Genomic DNA, 27,199 nt, shown 5'->3' with positions numbered 1-27,199 from the left:
CCCCCACACACACACACTGTTCCTCACACATTCTTGTCAACTGCTCGAAATGGCCCACCTAGATTATCACTACAAAAGGTTTTTTTTCTCTCCTGCTGGTAATAGCTCACCTTACCTGATCACTCTCGTTACAGTGTGTATGGTAACACCCATTGTTTCATGTTCTCTATGTATATAAAATCTCCCCACTGTATTTTCCACTGCATGCATCTGATGAAGTGAGCTGTAGCTCATGAAAGTTTATGCTCAAATAAATTTGTTAGTCTCTAAGGTGCCACAAGTACTCCTTTTCTTTGTGTGGATACAGACTAACATGGCTGCTACTCTGAAATCTAACAATATTCAGGTTACTTTCAGTCCCAAAGGACCAATCCCTTACCCCAGATCAATTGCACCTTATAAGTTCTCACACCAAAGACAAGACTTGTAGCCAATCCTCTAATAAACTATATACCGATTTATTAATAGGAAAAGAAAGCGAGAAATATTTACAAGGTTAAAGCATGTAAACATATATACACAAATGAGTTACAGTCTTAATTTTCCAAAGTAAAAGAGGCTTCTGTGATAAGCAAGATCTGTATGTCATTTAGGGTTAACGCAGGCTAAGCACTGGGATCTTACACTTATGCCTAGTAATTCTTGTCCTCCCGAGTCTAAGCAGCATAAAGATACAGTTCCTCTTTGTTCCGGGTTTTTATTCCCTTTCCCCTTTTTTGCTTTGAGTCAACTGATGGGAAGAATTAACTTGCAATATTCATCTTCCAGGGGAGGAAAGGAGACAGAATAAACAAAAAGGTATTTTATCCTCTTTAATATCGCACTCTACTCTGTCTGGTGTTTATCCTTGTTGGCCAGGACATAGCACCTTCTGTTGGAGATCTGTATTAGTTATTGTTTCTCTCCAGTCTGGTGATTTACACAGTTACAGAGGTTTATAATGCAAATACTCAGATATTACCCTATAATATGGTATACAGATGTTATAAGTGAGATTAATGTATGCAGCAATTTACAAGCATTACATAAAGTCTAAACACTAAACACATTCTTATAATTCTAATATCTATTTTAACAATACTAACACACAGGTGAGCTAGACCAATTTCAGCTCTGGATATGCCAGTATCAGACATTGGGCCCTTGGCATCAGCTGGCAACTGGTCTGCTTTTAATCTTGGGCATTAAAAAACCTTGCTGTGATAATATTAAAAAGTGTTAAACATTATGAATGCAGGACTCTTTTTAAATTTCAGAATGTTTAACACTTTTTAATATTATCACAGCAACCATTTAAGAAATCATTAAAGCTGTGAACATTGATATTGAAGAGCAGAAGTGATTCTATTTTCATCACTTCCAGAGTCAATGTTTTAAGATGTATGTGGATTTATTTAAAATCTGTTCCCTGAACAGTCATGTAACTGACATATCTGTCAGAATGTATCAGATTGAAGGACTATGAATTTCTGATGTTGGAATAACTGGTTATTTTTTCTTCCTTTGTAATACATAGTTTCCTATGCAATTTTGGCCATCTTATTATAAAATTGTTCCCCTTTACAAAATCCACTTAGCTCAGTGCTAACAGTACATATTGCTAAATTTCAGAGAATTCAGCAGCTTGATTTATATTTTGATATCATGGGACACTTCTGTTGAAGTTCACAGTACAAAGCATGTATTCCCTGAATTGCCAGTTAGCACTGACAGAAGTGGAAAAACGGGTCTAAATTCTACCATCAGTTAACATTATTGTAAATCCAGAGTAACTCCACTGAATTCAGTTCAGATACTGTAGATTTATATTACTGTAACTGAGCACAGACTTTGATTCATAGCGTTGATGTAGATTGGGAACAGCAAGACCCAGACACTAATGAAAGGGTCATGCTTTAAGGGTCATGAGTTCAAAAATAGATAAGAGTTTAGGACATGTTTGCCAAAGTCAGTTTATTTATTAACCAAAAAAAAATAATAAAAAATAGACATATGCTTCTTGTTCTAATACAACCATCACACTGGGTATCACGGGGCACTGAATAAACCACAGCTGCTCTGAATTTCTTTTGAAGAGAACATCTTCCCACATTAAAAAACCTTGGGCCAAATTTTCAAGGTTGGCACCTAAATGCAAGTCCACAAAGTGTGTGCTCACAAAGACAGGTTTAGCTTGCATAAGTGAACACTTATGTATTTTTTTCAACACAGCCTTCCAATGTGACTCTGCACCTTGTGTCCCATATACTGGTATGTCTAAAGAAAATGATAAATTCCTTGGGACTAAGTCCTTGGGGCAAATTCATTCTTAGTGTAGCTCCACTGAAGGTAATAGAAGCAAACAATGGATAGATTTAGCTATTTGTCTTCCATGTGTTTATAAAAAAGTTTTCTGCACACTCAGAGGGCTTTATCAACAAATAATGATAACACACACAATTCTATTTTGCATGAGGTAAAACAGATGTTGCTACTACAATTTAGGCTCCAACCTTTGGAAATTTAACTGTGGTTGTAACTGATCAAACTAAAAGTTGGGGAACCCATTCTCAAGGTCTGAGTGCATTTATTGAATGGAATTCTGCTGAGGATACAATTTAGTGAAATGCCTCAACATAAACAGTTCAACTATCACTTTCACTACTCAATGTAGTTCTAATAATGTCTCACCCAAATTTCTAAAATACACCAGTAATCCAACAGAGGGGATCCTTCTCCTAAAGATACGCAGCTAACAATTGTATTTCCCAATATTTTGACAAAAGGTTTGCTGTTGCCTGGTTTAATCCCAGCCAAGCTGTCTGTGGAGGTACGCTCAGCATGCTCTGCTTCCTATTGCCACATTTTTAATATTCACTATATTTCATCTTTTAATGCAGTCCTAATGAGTGCACATTGGAACACCACAGAACCAGCCTCAGAAGAATGTGGTTCTGAAATACAACACAGAACAGGGGAAGCATTGTATGACAGCCTCTGTTAATGTTTTAATGGTTGAGAGATTTCCAGCATGTTGGCAATGTCAGGACAAACCAATTTAATAAATTATTAACACTAATCAAACATTTTTATGATGGAAGTCAAGACTTCCTTGGCAGTTAAGGTTAATTCTGTTGAAGTTTGACAAAGATGTTACTGTTTGATGAAAGCCATGTTTCAGCTATAGCCTGCTTTAAACCACATCTTTGCATTTCACCGAGAAGAAATGGCTGAACAACATGGTCTTTAAGTGCATAAATAAATAGAGAATTTGAGGAAAAGCAGGAGCTGATAAATGGCCGTGAAGTATAAATTGATGATACTGTATATAATACACCTGCCATTTCTTTGAGTAGAAAAGAGAAAGACAGAATGTCATCGGGAAGAGATAAAACTCAGCTATCAAGGGATTTTGCTAAATCAATACTACAAAATCTAAAAAATTCAGACATTTGACAATAGCACATAAAAAGGCTCACCATTTTCTCATGCTTGGAACAAACTCGACTTCAGACAAGGAAAATATTTTAAAAGCACACTTTTGTTTAACAGATAAGTAGGAACAACAACAATGCACAAACAGCATGCTTTCCCTCCCACTATCAGCCTTGTCAGTTAGTTCAATTCCAGCACAGTACAAGCTAGTGAGGGATATGGCCTCCTCCAGGGCAATCAGAGTCTGTATAGCATCGATCCATGAAGAGGGTCATGTTTTCTAGCACCAGCTACCAAACCAGGATCTAGTCATTTATCTCTGAGTTATCAGCGCAAGACTCCGTTCCACTGAACCGCGGTCACGTAAAATTTGCAGTTCCCGAGGTTTCTAGTTAACTGAGTTTCAGCCACAAAGCTCTCTCTGTTCTCCTCTTCATTCACATAGAAATTGGCATCTCCTCCTCTGTTCAGTGACATTAATTTTTTTTTCTCTCTTCCAGGTGATGCCATCTTGGAAACTTCGGGCTGAGAATCAAGAAAAACATAGTTCATACTAAGTCACTGCTAATTACTTCAGTCAAATAAAACTATTAGTGACCAGTAGAAATATGTATTTTATTTAATTTTCAAAAACATATCATGGTTAAGAAAAAAAGTGATCAAGCCATGCCTGTTTCCAAATGAGAAGGTGATTTTCTCAGGTTGCCATAAACTTTCATTGGACATTGAAGATTGTTACTGAATAACAACAATGCATAGTATTTTGTGTTTATATAGCACCTTACATGCCTCAGAATTTCAAAGTGCTTTACAAATGAGGTGCCCAGTCCTGCAATTCTCTCTACATAGGTGCACTACAGCCAGTTGACCCACTGAAGTCATTGAGGCTCCATGCAGGTGCAGTGGTGTGCCTCTGTGCAGAGAATCACAAACTTGGGGCTGATTTAGCATAATTGAAATGCAACCACCACAGTGCGAAAGGACATTAGCCAGGCAAAACAGAAGGGAAATGTTTGGTCACTAGGACACCTGGTGCCTGAACTAAAATGCATGTAAGTCATTGGAGAGACACCCATTGATTTTAGTGGGTTTCTGATCTGGCCTTTGGTGAACCCCCTGCTGTTACAGAAAGTGCCTAAACCTCAAACTGGTAAAATTTGACTTAGCACCATTTAAGTCTGCTGTGAATAGTTCATCTTGAAGTTAATGGAGCTACAGTGATTTACACCAGCTGAGAATTTGGCCCGGAAACTCTAATATTATTGGAGAGTACCTCCATGTTTAAGTTCTTACCTGAAATACCTTCAGACTAAGTTACATGGAACTTAATGTGTTTACCTTGGAAGGATGAAAAGAGTCAATGCTGCCACACATAAAACTTTGGTTCAAGGAATGCTGCATACATTAAATCTGATGCTAATGGCTTATCTATACAAACACTTAGTTCACAGCAAACTGGGAGGTAAATCTACCCCATATTAGCCTGCTGTGCACTAACTGTTCATGTGGACCCTGCTGCCACACACTAAAAGTTCTCTAATGGGCTTTAATCCAGACTTGTTCCAAAGCTGGGTGGACCAATATGCACTACAGAACTTTTGGTGCGGCAGGAGGGTCCACAGGGACAGTTAGTGAGCAACAGGCTGAGTGAGATAGATAAACCCTGACCTCCTATGAACTAAATGTTCATATAGACACACCCTAAGACTTCTAAAGCACCCTCTGCATTTTAGCTCTTCTTTAGTGCTAATGACTGACTATGATCGAACATAGTGGTGGATGAAGTATTGACAACAAATTGTTTGATTCACAAACTTTGGGTTTTTTATTAATGTATTACTTATTCAAAATTTTTCTACAAGTGTTTCATATTAAAACATCTTAGAGTATAAATTGTTCACCAAATGTTCATTACAGCCAGTGCTTTGTAGTATTCGCTCCTTGTGCTTTGCAACCAATGATCTAATGCACCCGGTCTTGTTTCTGCTCTTTGTTTGGATGACAAGCTTTAATAACCATGGGAAAGAAATGAACATCTTGTGGTGTGAACATTTTCTCAAATGTATTCATACAACTATTTCGGAATTTCTCCTTCTGTGGGATGTTCTTTGAGACAAAATGCCATATATACAAATATTCATGAAAAGCAAATAGAAAGATTCATAAGTGATTTCACAGACTTTATTTGATGAATGCTCCTGGATCCTTCCCCCTCCCTCCTTTATTCACCCAGATTTCTTCCTGTATACTGCTATGAAACTTCTATACGACACCCAATCTTCTGAGGTGCTGAATGATCTCAATTCTCATTTTGGGCATCTGGACTTAGGGTCAGGAGTTTAGTTCAATTCAGTCTGAATAAGACCCCAAAAGTTTGGATGTTTGTTCAAAACTTAACTAAATTTATCTAGTTTAGAACTCATCATGGAAATCTCAAAAGTAATTGGCTTTTTCTTGAAAGTTCCTGTGTTTCCTGGTCCTGGACTGGTAAGCAAAACAACAATGGGCAAATCTTGTTCTCATTAAATCAATGGAATTTTGCCACTGACTGCAATTGCACCCAACTAAATTGATAATTCTGTTGGTGGGCCCAAGAGAAAAATGGATACAGGGATAAAGATAAGCTTGGGCTCAGTCTTTATTTTTGAGACTCTTTGCCTGTTGGGAGAACTATTTATTGTCCACACCCATCTGTACTCTACAGCAAGCATGGGCAGACACAGGACAAGCAAATGTTGACTGGGAAAGCCAAAGACATTACAAAAACTATCTTCATTGCTTTAAATAAATCACCTGAGTTACAGCAGTTGTCACAGTTTTGTACTGGCAACTCCACAATAAGGGATGATAAATTCTAACCTCTGATTCTAAAACCAGGCTGCTCTACTGTAGGGCTATATTCCTTACATTCAGCCCTCTGCTTAAAAGTCTGATCACTCTCTGTTTCCTGACGCTCTATCTGTACAGATATGTTGTTACTGGTATCAGCTCAGCAAATGGAAGCCTGTCCTTTTTACACTAGATCTGAAAACAAATGCTGCTTAATTTAAATATGTCAGCTCTTGAATCATAATAAATCAAGCTGTTTTTGTCTGTATTGTTTAGTACAGAGAAGTCTCTAACCCTGTTTACATTAGAGTTCACTAAGCCCATTTGCAGAACAATGCTGTTTCTTTTCCTACTCTACAAGTTTTTTCCTGATTAGCTTCTCTTCCCACCTATCTCTATCTGGCTACTTTCCCAAGGGCAGCCAAGAAGCAAAACTCAGTGCTGTTCTCTGAATGTCTTATAAGAATTAATTTCATATGAGACAGCCAATTCTCTTTCCCCTATCAAAGATAGAGGGTAGATGCACCCTGCTGGGATAGAACTTGAAAATATCTCACTTGCCCCTTCCCCCAGCTGCTGAATAATTAACTGAGCAGAGAATATATATTTTTGCTTTGATATGAACACTACAGTTAACTTGCTTGTTTGTAGTTTCAAGCTAGGAAATTCTCCAAATCATTACAAACCTCTTACGATCTTGGGAGTTTAAAAAAAGAAAGAAAGGAAGAAGAGCTTGTAATTGTGAGCTCTGAAAAGTTTTAGTTTTTCAATGAAACACACCACGCCAAGTAAACCTTGAAGAGATTCCTTAACCTAACTTGCCTGAAGCTAGCTACAGTTTCTCTAAATCAAAGCAGAGCCTCAGCTAACAGTTACAGTATGTTAGTTCCTGGATGGGCTACTTTATGAAGAATTATAAAGTGACACAGCAGTCTGGTTGGAAAAAAAATCGTGCTTTGATGTTTTTAACCACAGACTTCAAGAGGACCAAGAAAGACTGTCCTGTTTTTATTGCAACCTTTGTCAGTCTTCCTCCCACCTTTTTGGGGGGGGCAGGACTGTTATCTTTCAGTCACTCTGTAAGTTTGACTTATTTACAGACTGAATGACTCTGTTTATAAGTCTATATCAGAGAACGAACAGGGCAAGTGTGACTTCCTAGTATCTGAAATATGATTCCTCTTCCCTTTTTGGGGTGTGCATGGGAAGGAGAGAAGGATGAATCCTGTGAATTTCCTTCTTTTTGCTGATCTTTCTTGATTACATGTATCCCTAAAATACAGCAGTGAAAAAATGGGCCCATTCCTGAATTGGTAAACAGCAAAACTCCCACAGAAATGAATAGGAGTTTGCCTGGGTAAACGTATCTCAGGACCTGGCAAGGCTTTTTTCATTGTAAGACATGCATTATAGCCCCTAATTATTCCTACCCTATTATGTTAGAGTTGTACTTAGCCATAGCATTGGGAAATTGCATATACCTCATAACATTTCAATAGTGACATTAAAGGGGCACTGACAACTTAATCATATTGGCTTAGATACCGCAATGTTAGGTGTTTTAGAAAGTATTATGGTCCTGATTCAGATGGTCCTGAAATGTTTCCACCAAATGCATCCGATGAAGTGAGCTGTAGCTCACGAAAGCTTATGCTCAAATAAATTTGTTAGTCTCTAAGATGCCACAAGTACTCCTTTTCTTTTTGCGAATACAGACTAACACGGCTGCTACTCTGAAAGCGGTCCTGATTCAGATATCCTTTCTCAGCTTGAATAGTATTTTACTCCAGGAGTAGTCCCACTGAAATCAGTGGGATGGGTCCTGGAATGAGCTATTACTCAAGGGGAGTCAGGATAGCAGAACTGGACTCAAAGATAGGTAGGTATGTTGTAAACAAACAGTCTGCTTGTGTTACTAACACCATAGATTATTACAAATTAAAGGAATTTCAAAAATCCAGTGAACATATCACTATTTATGATCTATGTTACATTTTGATTTTCCTTTGTCTTGGACAATGAAAATCAGTGCAGTTAGTCTCTTTCAGGATCTTGGTGATGGAATGTTTGGGTTAAAAACATCACAGGGGAATGTTTATTTATTTTAAAACAATTCTTTTCATTGGAATTTTTAATCTCAATTGTGGGAATATGTTTATAGATCCCAGGTTTTAAAATCTTGTTTTTACAAACCTGAGATTTTGGGACAAGTTGACATTCACAGTATCCCTTTAAAGGCATAAAATATTGTTAACTCCACAGACATTGTTGGCTACTTTTTGAAAAGTGAATGGAATACATCTGATGAATGATACTGGGTTGACATCCTTAGACAGGAAAGGCATTTGTATGGTCACTGAATGGTTACAGCACAACACTGGCATGTCTCTCAATCTGGCCAAGGAACACCAAAGTCTCTGGACCTCATCTAATGTTCCAAATGAGCACATTATTATTGACCTAACAAGCTGCCCTCACAGTTTAGACTTGCCATGAAGACATTGGACCACACTGATCCGCATCTGGACAAACCAGGGATGATGTGGCTACTTGATGCACAAGTGGAAAATCAAAGACTCCCCTTTGTGTGACTGCGGTGAGAACATCCAAACCATTGAACATATCATAACACAATGCCCCAAATATGGATTCAAAGGTGAATTGGATGATATCCACAAAGTCACAGAGGAGGCCTTAAAAGGGCTTATGGACCTACAACTGCATCTACAGCATATTGCTCTGTAGATGCCATATGAATGAACGAGAGAGAGAGAGAGAGACTGGTAGTGCAAGCTTTCTCGATCTCTCCCACCAATAAGCCTGACTTTCTATTGCTTTGCACCTAGTGTACTAATTTATACTTGTGCAAAGGGAAGGTAAAATGCTGCTACAGCTGCACGTGAATGGAGAATTCTGACCGGAGAGCATTGTACACCCACTTTGTGCAGATGGAAATAACCAGTTAATGTGTAGGGCAGTGGAGAATCAAGCCCACGTGGGCCTCACTTGGCCTTTCTGTACAAAGGGAGAATTAAGTCTCTGTTAGTGATTAAAAGGTTCCCAGATCCAGTTTGAGTGAGCACTTGGAAGTTTGAGTGCCTATGTAAACCTTATCCAAACTCAGTGACCATCCTGAGTGAAGCCCCGCTCTGATACTTTCCTTCACTCTGGTTTTCTTCTCCTTTATGGTGGCAGCAGCATTTCTTCACAGGATGTTTGGCAATGCTGTAGGTAGTCTTCTTGGGCGAGGCTCCAGAAATTTTACCCTCCTTCCCACACTGGCAGTAATTCTCCTAGAAGTGACCATGCATCCTCCCACCGCTGGAGTCTCCTTGGGGAACACTCAGCTCTCTCCTACCATCTTCAGTGCTCTCCTTGTGGAAGGCATTGGTTTATGGCCTTTTCTGAGCAATAGGAGGTGATGATATGAGCTGCTGCTGACCCTTTGGAATTTCACACCTTAGGGCTTCTTTAGAAGAGAGAACTTAGGCTGTACAGTTTCCTGTGTGGGTTATAGCCTCTGGGGTGTCATTATGCGGGAAGACCCAGATAATAGCAAATTCAGTGCACTCCATTGCTACCAAAGGAGTGAGTGAGGACACAAACAAATCCTTCACAAAGCTCTGAAATGATTGACTTCAGTTTGGTTCCAGGACTGTGCAAAGATTTGGGTTGTTCTCGTTTTAACTGACCTATTTTCTCCATCCCTAGCCCTTTCATCTGTTGGTCTCTTCTGAGGCTGCCAACTAATGCCAGCTCCAGTGGCAATGAAAATCCATGTCTACTAGGAAGTGGATTGGCACCACCAATTTATTCCACATAGACCGTCATGCAGCTGTCAGATGGCAATAGCATTCAGACACCACCCACATGCGTTAAAGCTGAGCTGGTTGCACAAGCATATTTTCCATGCTCAATTTTACTCTACAATATTTCACAAATCTGCAATTACTTTCCAAAAGTGTATTTTATATCTTGTAAATTGCACAGCCATTTTTCATTTTTTTTTCAAAATGTGAAGAAATTCTCTATTTCAAACACAGATTGGAGGGAATGGAGAAAGAAGGGAGCTGGATGATTGCTACAACTTGCAAAATTGAAGTACACCAGTGATTCCCCCACTTCCCCCCCTCCCCGTACACCTTTTTCCAAAACTGACAAAAAGATAAGAGCTTGACCCACTGAAGTCAATGAGAATCTTTCCACTTCAAAGGGCACTTGATCAGGCCCCAAATGTGATAGCTTCTCGTAACCATATGTACTAAGCTCTTCCTACAGCTCTGTTTAACAGACTGTTATGTAGGGATGGGTGAACCCTTTCAGACTAACAAAAGAGCTGGCTTGAATCCTAGCCCAAAGTTCATACAAACATTTTCTGAAGCTGAAATAAGTTTGGTGAACTTTTCTTTTGTTTCTTTTTTTCTTTTTCTTCTGTTTTTTTTTTTAACTTTCATGCCCTGCTTCATGTCCTGGTTTCTGTTGTACTTTTGGCCCTTGCTCCTCTGAAACATGTGGATGGAAGAGTGGAGAATGTAGTGTGAATAGCCAAGCATATGGTTCCTGAGCCATTCTGCCTGCTCAGATAAGCCGTGGTAGCACATACAGCAGTGCCCCTTGATTCTGCTCCAAAGGGGAGCAGCCTGTGCTCCCCTAGCACCAGCTGCTGGATGGAACTGTATGCCCAGCAGGACATGTGGTCTAGCCACACTCTCAAGGAGAGTACCATCGCACCACCCTCAGAGCACAGATATGCTGTTAGGTGCATTATCTGGCCTCCAGTCTATCCTTCAAGGGAGAGCTAGAGCCATATCCATATTTTACCAAATTCCCACGCAGGTGGCCAAGCAACACCCTGCATGTTCCTTCCCCTCTGATACACCCACACACATGAGGGCAGAATTCTGCCATCTATGAAAGGTAGGGATATGACCCCTATTACCACAATAACTGAGCACCTCACAATCTTTAACATAGTCCTTACCACTGTAATCCTCACAACACCTTTGTGAAGTAGGGAAGCACAATTGTCATCATTTTACAGATGGGGAACTGAGGCTCAGAAGCTAAGGCCCAGATCCTCAAAGGTATTTAACTCATTCAAATCCATAGGAGGTAGATGCCTAGGGGACCCTTGAAGATCTGACCCTAAGTGACTTGCCTAAGGCCACCCAGGAAGTTTATGGCAGAGCAGGAAACTGAACCCAGGTTTCCACAACCACTGCCCTAATCACACAGCATACCTTGAGAAAAGCTGATCTCATGCTATTACTCACATGGTTGAAACCAATCAGGTCTAAAAGTCCAACAGGGAACTCCGTTTCACAGAAGCTCCGGCCTGATTTCCCAAGTAGAGATTAGATACATGTAGATAACAATCAAAACTGAATGACAGAGGAGTTCAGGATGAAATTTTTTAAAATGAATAAATCGATAAACATTTAAATTGTAAATTGTATCTCTCTGAACGTTTGGCTTCACTCAGCACTACTGTTATAGTTAATAACATCTTGCCAGGGGAACTAGGTGGCACAATGAGTTCAGACAAAACGGTTATCTTTTGCAGATTTGCAGCCAAATTCTCTTTAGGTTACATCGTAGAATCATAGAAGATTAGAGTTGGAAGAGGCCTCAGGAGGTCATGCAGTCCAATCCCCTGCTCAAAGCAGGACCCACCCCAACTAAATCATCCCAGCCAAGGCTTTGTCAAGCAGGGCCTTAAAAACCTCCATCACATCCTCATCCCTGATGTGCATCTGTCCCTAACTCACACCAATAATAACTTGGCATCCCCATCATCAGCCCACTCTCAAGATCCAGAAAGGACTCAGACCTAGTACAACAGGGTAAAGTTTGTGAGTTTAGATCTCAGATGAGCTTTACTGGCCACTTTGTATGAGGAAGGCTGAATACAGCCTGCTTGCGCTATTGCTCTTAGTACCTCCCTTTCGTGCACACCATACACGCACTTTTTTTGTTAGAGCCTATTCCTGCAGGCTTGAGAAGGAAACACCATGAAGCAAAGCCCATCTATAAACATATGTCACATGATTATATGTTCTAGAAACACAATGTATAATTTCCTTTCTTGTATGATTTCATGAGCTATATTACACTGTGAAATTCAGTCATGACACAACTAGACAATCCATGACTTTAGGGTTGTTCTTTGAGTACTCAGATGCCAGCAATGGGTTTTGTGTTCTCATCTGCATACCCAATGCTCCACCTCACATCTGTGTTTCTCAGTGGTGCTGGGATTGGAGCACAGAGCCCGCTAAGGCAAAGCAGCATGCTGTAGCAATTAGGGCACTGGACTAGGAGTCAAAAGACCTACGTTTAATTCCCTGCTCTGCCACTGACCTGCTCATGTGCTTTTTAACTAAATCTACATCCCTCTGTTTCCCACCCCACCAAGCATCTATTTTGATTCTGAGCACTTTGGTGCAGGGACACTATTACTATGTGTTTGCACAGTGCTGAGCACAATGAGGCCCTGATCTATGACTGGAAACTGCCTGGCACTGCCACAAAACTAAAATTAATTGACCACAATCCTAAAGGCCTCCGGTGTTTAATTCATTGAGTTCTTTGCCTTGTGCAAGTAAAACAAAACCTGTAGCAAGGTTTCCCCACTTGTAATCACCTTATTATTATTACTAACATGTTAAGGTGAAAATTCATAGGCTAAAACAATTTATTTAATATGCAAAATTAATACATATTTTGAAAATTTTAGAGGGGGAGATTCCTTTCTACATATCTCATGGAAAATAAGAACTCATCATGAACTTGTTTGCCTGTTCTGCTGGGCCAAGTTTTAATAAATGATTAATATTATTGAAAAGGAGCTTAACGTTGCTGCAGTCATATCCGCCTATGAAGTGTCACTTTGATATCCTTTGTCACAGGCATTCATTGCAACTTTCACACACTGTAAACTAAAGGGTATTTACAAATGCAATTAGTGTTAAATACATGTCTGAAGAACTCCTTGAGGATTTAGCAATTAGTGGGCAGCATGGTGAGGCCTTTGTATTTACCACTTACGATGAAAATTGGCTCCTTGTATTGCACAAATTACATAGCAGTGTAACCACAGTTCTGTCAGGAAGGGCTTGGCTGTGTTGCAGAGAGCAGCTTTTAGTTCTGAAAAACTTTCCCCACCCTCTTCACCCCCATGTTTATTAAAAGAGAAAGTAACAGGGATTAGGTAGAGAGGGTAGATCTATGAATAGGATAGCATTCCACATTGATTATTAAACCACTGCCTTTGTGAAACAAATCCAGGACTCAAAGAGAACTTTGATATTTAAAGCTCCCTAGCTAAATTCAAAATCTCTGGTTGGAGAAAAAAAAGTACCTATATGACATATATAGAGAACATTTGGCCACTGACTGGAAGAAGCCTTAGTCCTTTCATCTCCTCTATACTCTCTAGTTTATGGTGTGTGAAAGTTGTCACATGTTTTCACTACAAAAGATGCAAATGTGATTCTTAAGGGCTTTTGTATAATAACTGCTTAAAATACTGATTGCCTTTACAAGCAGGAGCATGTGTTTTATTTGTTTGTAGAATACCATACACACCTATGGCACAGTGCAAACAACAAGGAACAATAATTTACCCTTTGATGCATGTGCAGACCATTCACTAACATTATGGGAAGTTATACGCCCACACATTAAGGGGGAGGATAAATTCCTGCACCTTTACAGTTAGCATAAAATTAGTTATGAAAGTGGGTCCACATTATCTTCTGGCATAAACATTGTCCACGTGCAGCCCAGAAAGGAAGGTAGTTTTATGAAGTTTAGCTTAATATATTGATTTGGTCACTAAGGAGTAATCTGTAAGTACAGCCAAGGCATTTAAGAATTATATTCAGATTTCTGCATCGAGCATCTGTCACCGCAGCACCAATAAGCTGCATGCTGATACAAACGTGGGGGGAGATCTGATTCTTCATTGCATTGTCCCCTCAGTGCTGTTGAAGTGAAACTCTGCTCAGGCAGGTCACCAGCAAAGCACCCTAGTTACAAAGAAACTCACTGTAGTTGAAAATCAAGGAAAGCCGTTTTGTGGTGGGATACAATGAAGGTGGGGTATGAAGTGATCCAGTTGAAGCAGTACATCTCCCATGAAAAGCACAATGGAGGACTCTTTACTTTCAAAGGAGCAGGACTTCAGTGTGGCAGTTTCTATAAAAAAGAAAACATATGAAGCAGCTGTAGGGAAGTTACTATTTTGTTATTCACTTGATGCATCCTATAGAGATTGTTTTAAAGGTACCCATGTGGATCTGCAGTTGCAGCCTTTGAGAAATACCAATCTCAGAGTGATGGTGCCACCTTCTTGTCAAGTAGGATAGTAGCAATTTCTGAAAGTGTTAAGAAATAACAGTGAATACTAGTGTCTGCCTCTGTTGAGTCCAGCATGGAATTCTGGCTAGCAACATCAAAGGCATTTTAATCTGGACTACGAAGCTGATGTGGACTGGTCCCACATCCTAATGTTTCCTGGCAACCAGTCCTTCCTAGGTTTCCTGAGTTGCAGTAAAAAGACAAATCAATCAGCTTCTTTTCACTTCCATAACATGCTATATCTACAAATTCTGTCTTATTTGATGGACACAAAGATAACATTTTTATAACTCATGGAACTGATTTAAAAATAATTTAATTTGACCACACAGGGAGCAGAAAATTCAACAAGGGAATATTATTTTTCTGTTCAGAGGTTTTTCTATTCAGAAAATGAGTTTACTTTATTGCGTGGTTTGATGTAGGGAAATTAATTCTCCTGGCATCTTTACTCAACCAGAGACAAAATGTTTCTTTCATAAAAGTAATTTCACAGCTATATAAGCTGAAAGCAGGAATTTTTTAAAAAATCATTTCTTATGGGTCATTTAAACTATTTTATAGTATTTAGATTTGTTAGAATTTGTATCTGAAGGGCTCTAATATTTTGTAACAATAATGGTCCCATCACAATAGAGAACTGTGTTACATATAGCAGGGATAAAATTGTGGGGAGCACATGGGGAGGAACACACAGAAGGGAGCCATAAAAGGGAGAAAAAGGATTTGTCAGGAAAAAAAATTAGTTTTACCTTGGAGATAACGTGATTTTTTAAACTCTTGAATAATAACAGATGTTAAGGGGTAAATCCAGGAGCATGATTATATTTCATATCCTCTTCATCTGTTTCCAGGTCTTAAGACTCCAGTTCTTTAAGTTGCTTAAGCATATGCCTAACTTTAAGCATGTAATTAGTTCCAGTGCCTTCACGTTTTATTGTGTACATTTGGCTTCAGTGGGATTACTCATCCATTGACTTTGATAGGTTTGCTTGAGTAAGGAGGACAGGACTGGGTCCTCAGTGACTGCCAGATTAGCCACAGTATTGGTAACCAAAGAAAACTCGTGCAGTTCATGTCAAATGTGAATTTCATGCCCACCATGTTACTGAGAAAGCACTGCCTTGATGGAGTTTTTACATGGTTCATAATAAACAGCAGATGTGGTCAGCCTACTAATTATTCTCTTAAATCCTATTTCTCATTCAAATCTGCCATTTTGCCCATTGCAAAATCTTATTGTGTTTTCATTTTTGGGGTGATGTCCCTGGAAATAGTTCATTATTGGGAAATTTCTCCTCAGTACTTGGCAGCTTGCTTTGATAGCTGAAGCAGAAGCGTGCTTCATCCTCCCTATTTCTTTCTTTCCTTTTTTTTTAAAAAAATATCAGTTTCAGGGAAGACTGGGCAGTCTTTCAAAATTCACTGTCAGCATATTGTACAAACAGGAAGCAGCATTGCAGAAACAAGTCATTAAAAAGTCTGCAGACCAACCTGGAATCATCTGGAAATCAGGACTTTCCCACCAAAATTGGAATATTCTACATCCCATATAGCTTTATATCCTCACAAAAGTGAAATGTGTATTTCATGAAACTATCACAGTGAGTGGCATTGTAATTGAACACATATTTTCTCATTGCCCTTTCCTAGGGGTGTGTGTGTGTCTCTCTCTCTCTCTCTCACACACACAGTCAATTCACAAAACAGTTTCAAGCATTCTTTACTTGTTGGGAACATTTCCAGAAAGGAAGGCACCTTGAAATAAATCATCTGTCTTCTCCCACCTTCCCCCTTCAGGCTTTACATTTTTTCTTTTTCAGCCTCCTACCTTGAGATGACATTATGAGGGAGACACAGTGGAAAGACACAATTGATTCATTTCTCAACAAGCTAATGTGGAATCCCGGGGATAAGACTGCCAGTTAAAGGTAATCCAATGGTAAAATCTCTGAACAACCAAAATTCTTGCTAACTGACAAAGGTACTACTAAAGATGTACAACCAAAATTCCAAGTACCACTGTAAGCACACACAAACTTTAAAAGGAAGATTAACTTTCATTTGTGCATCCTATCATGTAAAAGAGTTGAAAACAGAGATTCCAGACTTACTAAAGTCAACTGAATGGCAAATTTCTTTCACTTTTACCATTCTACTTTAAAAAAAAAGCAAACTAACCATTCACCATCTTGTAATCTTAGTCATCTCAATGCAGCATAACTATGCACAACTGGCTATGTTTTTAACATCTGCTTTTCATTTGCTTAACAGGAAACCAGCACAATTTCCATGATAAAGGAGGATTCTGGTGTTATACTCTCATTTATCTGTCATGTGTACACTTGGCAGCATTTGATCTTTATTCTCTTGACTCTAAGAAATAATCTATGAATTATTGCTTTTTGACAATGCAAACAAATAAGGCTATCTATAAATAAACCACAGAAAGGACAGAGTGAAGGTCTGCTCAGTACTCACACACGGACTGCCTAAGGGCTAGCACTGGTTTATTTTTTGGCCGTAGTAGCGGATCAAGAGGTCACTTTCCTGTGAGAGTCCTTTTGTGTAAGCCTGAGTGAGGGGAACATAGTCCCTCACACAAAGCATGTCTGAAGAAATTCGCTGCCTTTTTTTGCTTCTTAGAGCATATTGTCTGACACCACAAAGAAGAATGACCACTGATTTAAAAAGTATGGTGGCAGGGCCAGGACACATGAATTGCACTCTTGTCACTCTTACTGAATGTGCATTAACACTGAAAGCTCCATTTTTGTGAGTATGCAATAAGGAATTTTGAAAGTTGAGAGATAATAGCACAGCGAGCACTGTAGCAATGGCAACTTGGAATATATTTTTCATAGACGGTCAGAGAGTTCACTTTCAAACCAATTTTCTGCTGAGGAAAGAGAAGGATTCTCATAAAAAATAGTGAAACTATTCTTATTCTTACTGAAAGAGTCCATTTTGAAAACCTGTGCTAACAGAAATATACTAACAATATTTTAAGAATAAATTGGAAACATATCAACACTGAACCTGATTTTTTGTTCAGATCACACTGGAGTCATTTGATGAGATTCTCACTTGCAGCCTCATTAAGGCGTTTTGTTGTAAGGAGTTTCACTTTTATGTAGTTTTCTAGCACAGGATATTCCACAGCAATTTGGGCTGAATCCAACTCCCATGAAAGTCAGTACCAAGATTCCAGTTGACTTCTACGGCTTTCCCAATCAAATGCATTTTAATGAAATTTTATGGTTTTTTTGCCCCCAAATGTCTCTCTTTATAGCTGGCAGTGTTTTCAGTTGTGCCCATTTGACTTTCTCCACTATATCCCAATTAAAGAATCAGCAAGGCCAAATAAGGGCCTGAACCTACAAACGTTGACATGCAACTGAGATATTCAGAGGAGCCCAAGGGAGTTAGGAGCACCAGTGCTACTGAAAGTCAATTGGACTTGTGTACCTAAGTCACTTAGGCCCTTTTGAAAATCTCACCTTTTGTGCATAGCTTTACTCATTTAAATACTCCCAATAGGACTTCTTGTCCCTTTGCACTCACCTCGGGGGGAGGTGGGACACACCCGAGTCCAGTCCAATGAATGTTTAAATATTTATACAAAGGGAATAGCTTCAAAAGGAGAGACCCACCTCAGAATACCTGATAGCCTAGTCACAAGGGCGCCTAAAAAGGGTGAGATGTTGGTTCAAGTCCCTGCTCCAGAGCAGGGATTCAAACATTGCTTTGTTGGATTCCATGTCACAGCCCAATTCACTGGGCTACCAGAGGCAGGGGCAGGAACACCTCCTCCTCTTTGTTTTTGTGAACTGCACCTAAGTCACCTTTCTAACCTTTTGTTTCCAAAATTCCTTTGCTTTTATATTTAAAGAAAAATGCCAAAAATTGAAACAAGCTTTTTCCGAATTTTCAATTCGCCAAACATTTGGAAAATTTTTCTTTTTTCTTACAGCATGCAATCCAGCTTTCATTGAAGTCAATGGAAGCCTTTGTTTGACCTTAATGGGAGCTGGATCAGTCCCATACCATATTTATTAACATGGTATCACAACGTCCCTTTGGGTCACAATAATAAACATGTTAGAGCTACATTTTCAAAATTAAGTGCAACAGTCAAGCCTCCAAAAACATTCATTCATCCATTGTGTCCTGTGTTTAAATGTTCAAATTTGGTAACAAATGCACAAATAAGGCATGGGCCAACAGCCACTATATTTCTTATGGATAAACCTATTTATAGTCACCTTACATTAACTTGCTTCCTTACTTAAAATATATATACATATAAAGCTATTTTTGTCCAAATAGATCTGTTGCAGATTTGCCAAGCTACAGCAATAGAATTTTCTAAAGGAAAGACTTGCTGCTAGAGGTGGTACATTAAAAGGAATAAAATGAAATCACAAAAAGCCCCTCATTTCTGTAACTACTCTAAAAATAGAAAAATAAAAGTTCAGTCAGCTGGAGCCATTTCTAATAGACAAAATCTTCCTTGGGGAGTTGATGGGGGCATCAAAAGATGGGGGCTCTAATTCTTTATCGATATTTTTGTTAACAAAGAATAAAGAGTAGAAATGAGGAATTTAAATAATTGACAGTATTTCCTTTTTTCATGATTGTGAGCCTGTTATCCTCACTGCTGGTCACTTACTTGTATGAGTAGCCCCACTGAAGTCTTGGGTGAGTAACTGCTTAGCATGGTGAGTAAGGGGGTCATAGTCTGTCCCACAGGGAGTATAGTATGGACAGAAATGAAGAACACATGTATCTGTACAGGTGAGTCTTAAAGTTTGTGACCTGATCTCTTCGAATACTCCTTGTTTCTTTAACAATAAATCTAACAAATAGTAAGTACCAGCTGGAATCAATAGAGGCTTCCAAGGTGTCTAAAAAGCTTTATGAAAGAGCCAGAAATGTTCAGAAAGGAAAAACAAGTATGGAGGATTTATCTTTAAAATCCATTCATAGTTTAAAGCGGAAGGATTGGAAAGAGCAGGATAAGAGGGAAAAGAAATAATGATTTTGCCAACATATTTTGTTTTTCCATCAGGAAAATATAAATGAAATATTTCAGCTTGGGTTGGGTCGATCTGCGCGAAACATTTCAGTTTGTCGAACCAAACTGAAACATTTCATATTGAGTCAGTTTGACAGTAATCTGTGTCTGCCTGAACTGTAGCTCATGGGAGTTGCAGCTTTGGTCCCTCATGCCCTCCTCTCCTCTATGGGTTACTCCCAACTAGACTACATCTCCCATGATGCACCACAGCCTCCTCTATATCTGAATCCACCACGGTGCATCCTACCAGTCCCATGACCACAGAGGGTATGGCTACACTGCAATTTTGAAGCAGCTCACTTTTGCAAAAGGCTTGATTGGTTCGCTCTCCATTGCAAACCCCAAAGGCTCTCGGATAGTGTGCTTGCAGATCAGTAATCAGAAGAGAATGGGTTAATACTGACCCGAGCTGCTGCCATTTGTCATTGCACTGACCCGAGCTGCTGCCATGTCCGTTTTCAATAGAGTGGGCTGCAGTGGGATAGAGGGGAACTAACAAATTATCCCTTGGAATTGTAGGATATTTCTGGCTGATTCCCAGAACACGAGTCAAGCGAGGCTGCACCTACGCTGCAAAGCAATAGGTCTTAGACTCTGGATCCTAGCTTAATTTGAGCTTGGATCCTCCAGCCCTGCAGATCCTGGTACCCTGGGTCCAAGCCCTGGGTTAGCGCAATTGCAGTGTAGAACCAAAGGGGGTTAGGCTTGAGCCTAGGCTCAAGGCCAGGTTTACGTAGCAGTGTACACATATCTAAAGTATCACAGGAAAAGTAACCGGGCTGGGGAGCTTGAACAACAGAGAATGACCTCTAATATATTTCAGACTTCAAACACTTCAATTTTTCTGCTTACAGGTTTCAGTCATCTCAGAATCTTCCATGTTTAGCTGTCTAAGTGTGGTCCATGAGTCAAGTACATAAGTAAAGTTTACTATACATTGGATACTAGGGGGATGGTTACGGTTTTATCATTCAGCCCTAATCCAAGCAACCATATTGGGCCTTAAAGATAAAAGGAGAAGAAAATTAGAGTTAAGCAGAACTGTGTAAGTAATTCACGGCTGGGTTTGGGAAATACAAAAGGATCCATAAGTAGAGGATCTTAAAGTCCTATCCCTCACCTTCCTAGCCGCATATGCCCTCAGTGCATTGATGTACAGGTAGCCCCAGAAGAGTTTGGCTCTGCCATTAGAGGGACCTCTATGGCTGTGGAGCTGTATTTGGGGTTTAATGGGGATAGCACTGGTTGCAAGGGGGTACTAATTTAAGTTACAGCAACAGATACTGGGTATCTGTATTTTATTTGTTTTTACTTTATTTCGATAGTTTAATAAAGTAAGCTATGGGGGGGTGTACTATCTGGGCGTATGTGTATACATATGTAGACTACATATATGTAGTCTACTTTGTTAAATTGTAAGTATTAGAACCTGGAATATATATATAAAATCATTTTTATTATTACTGTCCCAATATGATGTCTCTGTCCACTGTGGGAGTGGTTGTTTTTAAATTCAATATAAGCATTACGTCAAATGTTACAGACAAGTATGTTAGTGTGTGTGTGTGTGTGTGTGTGTGTGCATGCACATACACAAATGCACCTAGATATATAAAAGTGTGCACGCAAACCTGTATATATGTATATGCACACCAACACACACATGCTCCAAAATCAGGACAGTGTGCTTGTGGCTCACAGACAGGCTTTCTTGCCATCTAAATATGGGAATGCATGAATCATGACTGCAGCAGAAATTTCTGCTGTAGACTGGTGGAAAATGCTATGAAAGTAAACAGAACCTTCTACAGTTCATCTGTATTTTCATCTCTGCATGAATTGCCAGCCCTCTGTAGAAGGTTCTGTTTACTTTCACAGACTCAGGAAATATATTTTACATCTACATTTAGTTTGTTTTAATCACAGTGGGGCTAAAAAGAAATAATTTATTATCATATGCTGTACACACATATATGAGATTGATTTATTTCCATGTTTTGTGTATCTGATTCAGTAAGACACCTGAAAAAGAACTTTTCAAACTGTGGTCATTCATCTCAGTGAGCAAATAATATTGGTCTCTTCTTCACATATAAGTCAGCTAAGAATTATAAAATAATCATTGAGAGAAATATTGAGCAGAAGTGTAGAAATTAGCAGCATTAAATGGAGGAAAATGTCTCAGATCCTCTGCTAGTATAAATGACGTCAAATGTCGCTGCACCCATGTACACCAGTTTAGGATCCGGCCACAAATGAAAAACAAACAAACAAAAAACCTACCACCTGTTTTAGCAATGTGCATAAGTACTTAGTTCACAGTGTAACTGGAGAAGGAGACATGATGGACACAAATAAAAAAATCTGTTTGATCTGAACAAAATTCATATTGTCAATCCTTGCATTTCATTCTAAATGGACTAGAAAACACAGGCCAGTAAAGTTGGATTCCTACAATTTAGAGACTGCAAGCTGATCTATCTACCTATACTATAAGCAACAGTTATTTAGGAGGCCATGTGACAGCCCAGACATCTTACTATTCACATACATCTGTTTGGATGCATAGAGGAATTGATCAGAATTAGTACAATGAAAGAAAACTTGCATGAAAGAATTAGATTTGTACTACTCTGCCAAACTGAAAATAAATTATAACAATCCACAGAAATAGTTCTCTCATCCACTCCCTCCCGCCACCCACCACAGGTAATTACAACTATACTGACCCTCTGCCTAAACAAGGATATTTTCCAAGAGCTTCAGTAGTGCTGCCACCAAGAGGAGAAAATACAGGAAAACTCGTGAAGTAGACATCAGAATGGGAAATATTGTCTTTTATATTGTCAGACAAAGATACTCATTCTGAAATAAATGCAGAAGAAACTCTAGCAATAGGATTAGTTTATTTTATTGATTTGTTTTTAGATATACATTTTTCAGGAGATACAGAATCACAGAGTTTCAGACCAGAAGGGACCATCAGACCACCTAGTATGACCTCTGGGTTCTCACATCACCCAGCACGTGCACAATAAACCCAATTAGAACAAAATATTACGGCTGATAGGAGACTAGACTAGTATGTGCCACAGGAAGAGAACAGACGGGACTGAGGTGCACCAGTGTCTGAGGCCCCTGCAATGGCAGTGAAATGAGTAAGTGAGATATACCCAAATAATCCTGGCAAGTGACCAGCACCCACACACTGCAGAGGAAGGTGAAAAACCCATGCAATTGTGTTGCCAAATGATTTTTTAAAAAATGTTCTTAATTACTGAGTACACTAGCAACATTGTGCATTCATCAGAGTAGACTGTCTTTGGTTGGCCTCTCATGATGTTGCACACAAAAATGGGCCAAGAGCAAAATGCCAGATTTACATACCCCAGAACTTTGGCAAAGTACAAATATAAACTTTGTAGCTCAGGCCTTTCTCCCACTAAATTCAAGCTACTGTGAGCTGTCACCTTATGTAGCTGACTCATCTATGCCAGAATGTTCTGCTTTTGTAGAAATGCTGACTTATCTCCTCTCACACAAATACATCCAGGGCACAAATGCCGCATTTATGCCCGGTGGCACCAAAGTGAGGCTCCTGAATAGATCCATTCATATCCACACTCATGTAAGAAGAATAATATAAAGAGGGTGGACAAGGGGAGAAGACATATCCTCTGTTTTGGTTTACCAGTTTCCCCGCAATTTAAACTGAGGTTACACTTAATGGTGTCAATTCTTGGCTTCACTTCTGGTTGCTTTGTGATGACAGAAATTTGTCCCAAAAGAGCAACTTAAGATTCCCCTTATGAAGGAAGTCCTCAAGTTGTGCAAAGCTTGCCGTGTGCCACCCTTGTCCCATAAACAGATTGGGAAGGGAACACAAGGGATTTGCGAGAGGAGTGAGGGGATTGAGGTGGAGAAAATGATCTGAAATTCACCACAGCAGCCTAGAGTAGACGGACCTAGGACTGCTCTAAGATATTCTGGAGGCTTTTGGGGGCAAAGGACAGCCCAGGATTGATGAAGCAAAAAGGTGGCTTTTAACCACCTTTATCCCACAACACCACCTCAGCTGTGCCAAGCATATACTCAGCTCAGCTGAAGATTGAGTGTACTACTTCCATTTTGGGATGGGCTTGAGCTAAACAGTTCATATCTGGATCCAAAATTTCCTCAAAGCTCTGGCCATATCCCAGAGCATTGGTTCAGAACAAAATATTTTAATATGTTAGATACTGTTGCTAAAACCAGCTAAATGCTACCTGCAAGTATAACAGTTACTTTCCTTAGGGTATATCCACACTGGATTAAAGGACCCATGGAACGCCTGCGGGTGGCCAGGGTCAGCTGACTTGGGCTCATGAGGCTCAGGTTGAGGGACTAAAAATTGCAGTGTAGATGTTCAGGCTTGGGCTGGACCCAGGCTCTGGATCCTCCCCGTCATGGGGTCTCAGCACTTGGGCTCCAGTTGAAGCCCAAACATTTATACTACAATTTTTAGCCTTGCAGCCTGAAGCCTGTGTGTCCAAGTCAGCTGACCCAGGTCAGCCATCAGTGTTTAATTGCAGTATAGATGTACCATTAGTGGCTTTAGGGATGTGGAGGACCGCTCTACTATGTACAATGGTTCTCTCTTTTCACATCTTTGGACCCTCATCTACTATGTAAGCAATACCAGCCTCAACACCCCATTTCCCCATGTTATTTCTCCCACCCCACCCCACCCCCCACTGTTCCTCAGATATTCTTGTTAACTGCTGGAATTAGCCTACCTTGCTTGTCACCATGAAAGGTTTTCCTCCTTTCCCCACCCTGCTGCTGGTGATGGCTTATCTTAAGTGATCACTTTCCTTACAGTGTGTATGATAAACCCATTGTTTCATGTTCTCTGTGTGTGTATATAAATCTCCCCTCTGTTTTTTCCACCAAATGCATCCGATGAAGTGAGCTGTAGCTCACGAAAGCTTATGCTCTAATAAATTTGTTAGTCTCTAAGGTGCCACAAGTACTCCTTTTCTTTTTGCGAATACAGACTAACACTGCTGCTACTCTGAAACACCCCATTTGTTCACTTCTCCCATAAACATTTCCATGTCATCTTCTATGCTTTCTTCCATGCAAATCATACCTTTCCTGAACCAACCTGCAAGGTCACTATACTCTCTGCATTTAAATCCAGTCTGAAGGTCCACTTTTACTGTAACACCTACAAGAAACCAGCCAATTAATTAGAACACGTACTGTGTGATATATATGTAGAACCAGATGGTCCATTAGTCTAATCTGGATTGGCATTTCTAATAGCTCTACATGTTAAATTTGGTGACAGTGACTTTCATGGAAGCAGACTAACAACAGTAAAGCTTTTGATCAATCCGGATGGGAGACACAGTGATGATCTTACTTGATAATGAAAATACTCCTGCTAGAATTTCAAGGTCTGCATTACATATATGCTTGTACTCATGACTGTTAGAGTAAAAAATAATACAAATAGGGTGAAATGCTGCTCTAAACTAAACTGGCACAATTCCCATTGATTCAAATGGAGTTATATCTACTTTTCCCAGAGTGAATTTGGTCCACAGTGTGCATAAATAAATTTCGGCTGTTAGTCTTTACTGGCATATCAGATACCAACAAAGAAATTTCTATTAATTATTAAAAGGAAAAACTTTTGAATTCCTCTCCGACATAGGCTTTTGCAGATCTTTTTGGCACATAATTGAATGGATTGCATAACTGGAACTATCTTATTGTAGTTGCCGACTGAATTCCTGGTTACTTATGTTTTCACATTTGGATTAGACAAAAGTTCAAACAGAGTTCCACTCTGACAATCACTCAACATACAACATGTTCCTGTGAGGATGAGAGAAAAGGGAAAGAAAAGGTACCCCTAGAGCTCTATATGAAAATCATTGCAAGAAAGATTGTTTGGGAAGTTTGCCAGAGGTGGCTGGTGAGCGTTGTGGTGCATTTGCACTTTAACCTGAAATGTGGGCAGCAGGCAGCTAGTTAGCTGGCTCTTTTGACTCACAGGCCCGGACTTGATGAAATACCTTTGTTAGTAAACTTTGGTTTCCTCTCACAAATTTTCCAAATGTAAAAACATTTCATAGAGCAAAAACATACAGGTGGTTTTCCTAGCTCTAGAAGCTGTTCTCTTTCCCACTTACATAGTTCTTTTTCTGATCTAGGAACCTCATTCCCCGCTGCCTTGCTCCTTGTGTACTCATTTTCACCTCTGTGAAGTGAATGCAGGGCAGCTGTAAAAGGCTACCAAATCAGAATGACACCAATGGCAGCATAACTACACAAGGTACAAGGTTCTGGAGAATCAGGAACTAGGACTATACACTTGGGCCAGTGTAAACTTGTACTTTGGGAAGCAAGTATATTTTATATTGTGTTCTTTACACTGAAGCTTTGCAGACCCATGACCTATCAGTGGAACATGACTTATTTTGGGGAAACAGTGTTTTTTTTTGTGTGCAGGTTGTCATCTCTGGCAGAAGGATATATCTGGTTAGTGAGGAGACCAGAATCTACAGTCCAACCCTCCTCTCACGTGCACCACAGGAAAAGCCTGATCCAAAGGCTACTGAAGTTTTTCAGTGGGCTCTGGATCAGGCCATAAATCTGGAGTAGCTCAATTGGGATTAATGGAGTAACACTGGTGTACTGCAGGCATGAGTGAAAGGAGAATCAGGTCCCAAATCCTAAAAACCTTGGTTCTCAGAATTTCCTGCCAAAAGTGAGTATACTCTTCATTCTAAAAAAATTAAGATCACACCTAATACTTTAGTACATCCTTCACTGTGGAAGAAGGGGTCAGTTGGAAGATTCCCATATTGGGTCTGATCTGAACCCCTTGTCCTCACCATATTGTTATAATTCATCCCCACAACAGAAGGAATAAATTCTATTTTTTTTCACAGTGGAAAGAGGTAAATAGTGGGGCCTTCCAATGATATGTTCTAAAACCAGTGCAGTTCAACATATTCATAAATGACTTGGAAAAGGCAGTCGTGGGGTGGCAAAGTTTGCAGATGATACAAAATTACTCAAGGTAGTTAAGTCCAAAGCTGACTGCAAAGAGCTAAAAAGGAATCTCACAAAACTGGGTGACTGGGTGACAAAATGGCAGATGAAATTCAGTGTTTGTAAATGCAAGGTAATGCACATTGGAAAATATTATCCCAATTATACATCCAAAATGATGGGGTCTAAATTAACTCTTACCACTCAAGAAAGAACTTGGAGTCATCATGGATAATTCTCTGGAAACATCTGCTCAATCTGCAGCAGCTGTCAAAAAAGCTAAGAGTTTGTTAGGAATCACTAGGAATGGGATAGAACAGGGGTCCCCAGCGCAGTGCCCATAGGTGCAATGGTGCCTGCCGGGGCAGTTGTGTGCTGCGCCGCCAAAATCCTGCTGCTGATCATGGCCGCCGGAGAACTGCCTGCCGAAAATGCCGCCGAGAAGTTGCCATTTCTCGGCGGCATTTC

General features: G+C 39.7%; 1 long non-coding RNA gene across 1 annotated transcript in view; it reads right to left on the bottom strand.

Annotated features, from left to right (window-relative positions):
* Window positions 1–439: 439 nt before the first annotated feature.
* LOC122459529 overlaps window positions 440–27,199 on the bottom strand; it is a 66,716-nt gene continuing 39,956 nt past the window's right edge. The window contains exon 2 of the long non-coding RNA XR_006280288.1: window positions 440–3,939. This is a non-coding gene — a long non-coding RNA (uncharacterized LOC122459529). The remainder of the gene's footprint in view (window positions 3,940–27,199) is intronic.

Source organism: Dermochelys coriacea, chromosome 3 (assembly GCF_009764565.3).
Source record: "Dermochelys coriacea isolate rDerCor1 chromosome 3, rDerCor1.pri.v4, whole genome shotgun sequence".
In the NCBI taxonomy this organism is placed as follows: domain Eukaryota; kingdom Metazoa; phylum Chordata; order Testudines; family Dermochelyidae; genus Dermochelys; species Dermochelys coriacea.
Note: the sequence above shows the minus strand (reverse complement) of the source record. Positions and strands in the feature narration are given on the sequence as shown.